Genomic DNA, 7239 nt, shown 5'->3' with positions numbered 1-7239 from the left:
TAGCTCTGCCCCACTCTCACACAGGCAGTTCCAGCTCACATGGAGGATGGGACCCCCTGGCCTGGTGACTCCCTCATTACACTGCCTGGCCTGTCAGTGCAGCTAACTTGGAGCTTTGGCCTCTCCCCATTGTCCCTGGGGACTGTCAGTCTCAGGGCCCTGATTTCCCATTGATCCTTCCCCCTTCTATTGGTGCTGGGAATTAGCCAACCAACCCCCCCCCCACACACACACACATTAAGTTTTAGTAAAGGGCCAAGAGCCCCCTTACACAGGCAGCCCCATAAGGGTCACCGATGTGCAGAGAAGGCAGCACAAGCTGCTCCCATGGTGTAATGGGCAGCACTCAGGACTCTGAATCCTGTAATCTGAGTTCAAATCTCAGTGGGACCTTGTGTTGGCTTGTGGTCATAGGCGGCAGGTTATATACATTTGTGGTGCTCGTGCTCCAGGAACATTCAGGGCTGGGGGCCCTGCTCCAGCAATATTTGGAGTTGAGTCTCTTCCCCTGGCCCCTGCCTGGCACCCCTCCCCTCTGCTGTGGTGCATCCCTGCCTGACAAAAAGCAGCATGGGCCTGTCCCCTGCCTGCTCCTGCTGCTGGAGTAGAGGGATTCTGGGCAGAACTGCTGCCCTAGAGTCCTAGTGCAGGCTGCCCTCAGCCTCTCCAACACCCCCAACCCTGAGCTCCCTCTGAACCCTCATACTCTGCCCCAGTCCTGAGCCCCCTCCTGCATCATGAATCCCTCATCCTCAGCCCTACGCTCCCTCCCAGAGGGTGCACCCCTTCCCACACACTCCTTCCCACCCCCAGAGCCTGCACCTCTCACCCCTTCCTACAACCCTGCTGGAGCCTGCACCCAGCACCCAAACTCCATCCTAAAGCCTGAATCCTGCACCCTAATCCCTCCCAGAGCCTTAGGCAGGTGGAGGTGGAGTTTGGGGGCGGGTTCTGGGCACCACCAAAACTTCTACAAACTTGCCACCCACCCATGCTTGTGGTAATGCCGCAGAGCTCAACTCCCCTGTCTCCAGCTGTGTAAGAGTGAATCTTTCCCCTCCTGCTGGGTGACTCACACCTCCTACAGCCAGGTCTTTGGCAGGGATGGCCACAATGGGATAGGGCTCTAGAACTTGCTACCCTGATAGTTGGGATTCTTGCTGCTGCACCTGATGTTCACAAGCTTGGCCCTTGTGCTTCCTACCACACGTTTCCTCTGGCCCACATGGCGCTTGAAGAAAGGAGTGCCAGCGCTGGGATTAATAGTCAGGGCTTGGCAGGAGGGAGGAAGAGTCCCAGGCTGGAGCCCTACACACCTTCCCTCCTCCGGGCACCTAGAGCAGAGGCAGCCCAGCTCTGTCTGCTGGATACCTCAGCAGAGTAGGTGAGTTCATGTAAATACTGTCTGGTCCCAAAGCTTCCCCCAACCCTGGTCATCAGTGGCTGCCAGGGGAGAGCTCATTCACACCTAGCTTACAAATCATCATTTGAAATTCTAAGGTTGGCCAACACTGCCAAAGCCAATGCACCGACATGGTCAGCAAACACAACAGCTGGGTGAGGAAACCCGGCTTTGTCCAGACTTTCCAAACCTATTTGACTTTCTCAGGTACAAGTAGTTTTCATACGTTGTATCTGCTTTTAAAGTGTGTGTTAACGTTTCAATTTCCATTCAAATTTGCAACCAACGACAACATTGGCAGCGCTGCATGTAACTACCTGACCACTGAGGGAGGGGGTGTTGGGGAAAATCGGGGAAGGGGGTGTACAGCCCCCTGGCTGGGGGGCGTATAGGGAATGCCCAGTTTCACTGAATTGAGTCTCCTACTGCAGCACTTCAGTAGGTTACATCAGAGAGGAGCTGCAGTGTCTAGGCGGTGGGATGCCTGTGCCTTTAAGAGCCCAGCCCTGGGAAGTCCATGCTGAGAGGTGCTGCCTGTGGGAGGGGAAATAAAAAAGCTCTCTGCTCCCCCCGACCATGTTTGCAAACACTGGAGTCTCAGCCCACCGGGATAACTGTTCCCCCTCAGCCCCTGCCTGTGCCGGGGTTTAACCCTCTGGCAGCGCCTCCCTCCGGGCTTAACTCCAGCTCCTTCCCACCTCCCTGACTTTGCCTTCAGTCCCTCTCCTAACTCTGCCTCCAGCTGCTTGACCCCCAACCAGTCAATTTCCACCCCCTGCTCAGACCCTGGCCACCTACTCCTCTGATTTGCCCTCCTTTGCCCCTTTTTAATTCCTGTAAAAAGTAGTCGATGCTGTGTCCCATTCTCTGCAGGGAGGGCTGGGCGCCTGGCCCCTGCCTGCGCAGTGCTCAAAGTGCCCCATGATCTTGTGGATGTTTGCTGAGTGCTGCAGGGTCACCCGAAGGGGAGAGAGACGCGGTTAGGAGATGATGCAGCCAAGGGTGCCTCACCCAACACTGAGATGCAGCCACCTCTGGGGTGATTTACACAAGACAGCAAATGAATATGGAACAAGAAACACATTGAAAGGATCGAGGCAGCTGCAGGAGGTGGAGAAAACCAGAAAAAGCAGTAGCCCTGGATCCCAGCCCTGTCCCTCCCCCACTCTACCCCCTAATGTCCACTCCCCTCTCACATTTGAGGGGAGAACCCAGGAGTCCTGGTCCCCAGCCTTGCCCACCCCCATATTTTGATATGGCTCCATCCAACAGCTGCCCCCACAATTGCAGGGCAGTGCCATGGGGCACACCGGGGCCTCCCTGTTTGCACAGGATGGGCAATGCCAGTGCTCCAGGATGGGGAGAGATGATGCTAAGGGAGAAGCAAGCAGCAGACAGCTCCCATGACAGAGAAAGAAATGCTAGGGGGTGCTGTGCTGCAAGGAGTGAATGGGGTTGGCAGGGAATGGGAGGATCTTCCCTCACAGCAGGTGCGTCTGTCTCCCTCCCAATTCCTCCCCAGCCCTACCCCAGCCCAGGCTAATCCCAGCCCAGCTACCAGGATTAAATTTGGCCTGGATTCCCCAGCTGCTGGGGGTGGGGGGTGGGGCTGGGAAGAATGAGCCTCTACTCCTCCTTCCCCAGACACAGTTGCATGGGCACAGACCAAAGGAGCCTGCAGCACTGCTGCCTAGAGGAAACTGAGGCACCAGCCAGTGACAGACACATCATGGCTCTCCTCACCCTCATCCTCTTTTCCATATACAACCTGGCCAGGGGAGGGGGGGTAAACTCAAGGCAGTTGCATAGTTAACCTATGGAACTCCTTGCAAGAGGATGTTGTGAAGGGCAAGACTATAACAGGGTTCAAAAAAGAACTAGATAAGTTTATGGTGGATAGATCCATCAAGGACTATTAGCCAGGGTGGGCAGGGATGGTGCCTGTAGCCTCTGTTTGTCAGAAGCTGGGAATGGGCAACAGGGGATGGATCGCTTGATGATTCCCTGCTCTGTTCATTCCCTCTGGGGCACCTGGCACTGGCCACTGTCAGAAGACAGGAGGATACTGGGCTAGATGGACTTTGCGTCTGAACCAGTCTGGCCATTCTTATGTCTCCCTTGGCGCAGCAGTGACACCCAGTGGGCAGTCAGAGTAATGCACAGAAGGTGTTTTGCTTGGCGCAGCAGTGACACCAAGTGGCCAATCAGGGTAACACACAGAGTATGTTTCCCTTGGAGCAGCAGTGACACCTCGTGGTCATTCAAGGTAATGCACAGAAGGTGTTTCCCTTGATACAGCAGTGACACCCACTGGTCAGGTGGCGTAATGCACAGCATGTGTCTGCCCTCTACAAGCAGTGACACCCACGGACCAGTCACGGTAATGCACAGAGTGTGTTTCCCACCAATCTGGGTAAGGCACAGAGCATGTTTCCCATGGAGCAGCAGTGACACTCAGTGACCTGCAGGGGTGGCATCAGACTCTTCTCCTTTAGTGGGGGACTGAGGCTACATCTACACTACAGGATAAATTCGAATTAGCTTAAACCGATTTTATAAAACAGATATTATAAAGTCGATTGTGAGCGTCCACACTAGGCACATGAATTCGGTGGTGTGCGTCCATGGTCCGAGGCTAGCGTCAATTTCTGGAGCGGTGCACTGTGGGTAGCTACTGTAAAATAATGAGGCCAATAACGTCGATTTGCGTCCACACTAATCCTAATCAGATATAGTAATATCGATTTTAGCGTTACTCCTCTCGTTTTGTAGGAGTACAGAAATCGATTTAAAGAGCCCTTTAAATTGATATAAAGAGCAGTGTAGTGTGGACGGGTGCAGTGCTAAATCGATTTAACGCTGTTAAAATCAGTTTAACAGCGTAGTGTAGACCAGGCCTGAGATGGGCTAGACAAAAAAAATTGGGGAGCTGTGCCCCCCATCACCTGGCCTCACCCTTCACGGGGGCCATGCCTCTGTTCCTTCTCAGTTAAAGGCCAGGCTCATCTCCTCTCCCCCCGGCTAGGGTTTACAGCAATACAAACTTTATTAAAATAAAATAGTAAACACGGTTTACTTAAAATATTCTAAATCTGTCCAAATTTTAGTACTGAATCCAAAGTTCTCTTAAAGATCCCATCAGTAACCAAAACCTAAATGAAAAATTGAAACCAAAAACAAGGCTTAATTTAAAACCCAAACATTAAGAAAAACTTTGTTTGTAAAAATAAAAACTAACAAATGCTGTAAATTAATAATTTCAACATTTTATCAAAAAAGTGTGCTACAGCAGAATGATAAAATAACATCAAATAAATAAGCATGACCTCTAAAACCTCCTATAAAGGAATTGAATCCTTGAATACTGGTCAAATCGTAATAAAATATGCAGAACTATGTCAAAACTGGTGTTGCAAGTCAGCCATTTGAATCCAGCAAATGTCAATTAAAAGCTCCATTCCAACTAAAAAAAACAAAACAACCCAATAAACCAAAATGGTCACAGCCTGAAACAAACCTACACAGAAGCAAAATTAAACCTGTACCTACACTGGAACAAACGATGTAAATTTCTAATTCTAACTTCTTGTTTCTCCCAGGAGGAAGGTGTTTTGCACCCCAGTAACCAGGCTGTCACTGCAGCTTTCCTTTCACTAAATAAGATTTGTACCAAATATAAATTGCCCTCCAATTTCTCTAAGAGAAATTGAAATTGTATCTTTGCACTAATATCACAAGTGTGCAAGTCCATCCCCTCAGAGCAGCCCCACACCCTGAGGCCAGGGGAGAATCCCAACTGGTTTGTGCATTTGTAACCCTGGGGCCTGAAGCTGATGAGAGAAAGGGAAATGATCCATCTTGGAGCCTTCCGATATCACCTGCGGGGAGCACAGGGATTTGACTGAGTGACATCCTGGCTAATTTTCACCTTGTTCTGTGCCAGCAGGCTCCGCTGGAGAGCTCGGGAGTGACTTGACCATGGCAGCACCCTATTTACATATTAAAAGCTGGCATTTTGGGGTCAATGGGGTAAAATGTGAGTACTTTTGGGGTTGGGACCCATATGAGAAGGGATGTGGACAAACTGGAGAGAGTCCAGAAGAGGGCAATAAAAATGATTAGGAGACTGAGACACATGACTTACGAGAACCTAGAGGCCATATCCTGTATGTTAAGCTAAGGCAAAGTTAGCATATCTATATTGTGACCTTTTACTCAGAGAGGAAAATCGACCTTTCTCATGTTACTTAAATAGATAAGTACCCATGCCTGTCCAAGACCTTTACTTAGACCAATCGACAATGGAGAATGGCATAGAGTTTTATTCAGTGTTGTACCCACAGATTTAACAGGTACACTACAAGGTAACTTATGTGCATATGTACATGTCATCAACAAGCACAAACATACTAGTCTATGAAGTAAATGTACCCTAATGTTTTGTGGGTGAGGAATGAAATTTGGGCATAGGAGGAAGGATTTCCGGCCCTTGTGCCCTATAAAAGAGGTAAGTCACCTCGCTAGAGCACTTTGCTCTATCATTGTGACTTACGTCCTCCACTCTCTCTCTATGTACTAGCAGTAGGCTGTACTTGTTCTGAAACTTTAAGTTTCAAGGGAACTAGGCTAAGTTCGGTTTCCCTACGTTTTTAGTCTTTGTTTATTAGGTTTTGATTTTAAGTTTAACATATTCAAGTAAACCCTAAGTAACACTAGCTTTCCCTAAGCACAGCATCTTTCATTTAAGAATTGAGAAACCTGAACTGCAAGGCTGGTCCTGTGTCTCTTACCACCAGGTTATCAAAGAAGGCTGTGAGTATATTAACCAAAACTTTGTTGTATATAATGCCATATGTATCTTTTGAATAGCAGTAATGCAAATGTAACTTTGTAACGCAATTAAATTAAATAACATGTAAGCTAATCAATTAAATTTTCATCAAATTATCCAAATTAATATCATTTGTACACCCTATATCAGGCTACATGGGACAGAGAGTTGGAATGCAGAGGGATGAAGGCACTGGCTCTGGGGGTGCAGACTGTGGGGTGGGGTTAGAATGAGACATTCAGGGTGCAGTAGAGAGCTCAGGGTTAGGATAGAGAATTGGGCTGTGAATGCTCTGGAATGAGGCCAGGAAAGAGAAAATTGAGATGCAAGAGAGAAGTCAAGCTAGAGCAAAAAGCAGAGAAGAAGTGTGCAATTTGAGCTGCAGAGGGAAGAAAAAAGCCTCTGCCTGTCCCCTTTCACCAAAGCATCTAAGAACCAGATGAAAGACATCTTTTCCCCACTGCAACAACAATTCCAGTTGACCTGGACTGAGGAAGGAAATCTTCTCCTTTGCAGCACTAGCAGACCTGGACTGAGTCACAACCACACCACACTCTGGTGTTCCTGGACTGGGACATGGGAGGGGCTCCTCTCTTCTCCATTTGGGACATGGTGGGATGAGAGAAGTGACAGAGCTTTACGGGAAATAATAATTTGCCTGATTCATGTGCCAGTCCAAGTCCTTGTTAACCCAAACAAGCCGTTTATCCTGCATGCTGATGCCAGTTTGGAGGGTCTGGGAGCAGTCCCGTACCAGGAAGTGGAAGGAAATCTAAATCCGTAGGCATTGCCAGCTGAGGACTGTCTGATAGCGAAACTCGCTATCCCACCACCAGCAGCAGTTCTTGGTCTTGAAATGGGCCATCAATGAGAAATTTCGAGACTACTTGTGTGGTGCTCAGTTTCAGGTGTGGACAGAGAACAATCCACTGACTTATGTGTTAACAAGGGCTAAGCTGGATGCTACACAGCAGAGATGGGTGGCTACTTTTGCTAGCCATAACTT

General features: G+C 49.2%; 1 non-coding gene across 1 annotated transcript; it reads left to right on the top strand.

Annotated features, from left to right (window-relative positions):
- The first annotated feature begins 321 nt into the window (after positions 1–321).
- Positions 322–393, top strand: TRNAQ-CUG (transfer RNA glutamine (anticodon CUG)). Its single transcript has one exon. It is a non-coding gene; the product is annotated as a tRNA-Gln (tRNA).
- The last annotated feature ends 6846 nt before the right edge of the window (positions 394–7239 follow it).

Source organism: Gopherus flavomarginatus, chromosome 16 (assembly GCF_025201925.1).
Source record: "Gopherus flavomarginatus isolate rGopFla2 chromosome 16, rGopFla2.mat.asm, whole genome shotgun sequence".
In the NCBI taxonomy this organism is placed as follows: domain Eukaryota; kingdom Metazoa; phylum Chordata; order Testudines; family Testudinidae; genus Gopherus; species Gopherus flavomarginatus.
This window is presented reverse-complemented; position numbering and strand designations above follow the sequence as displayed.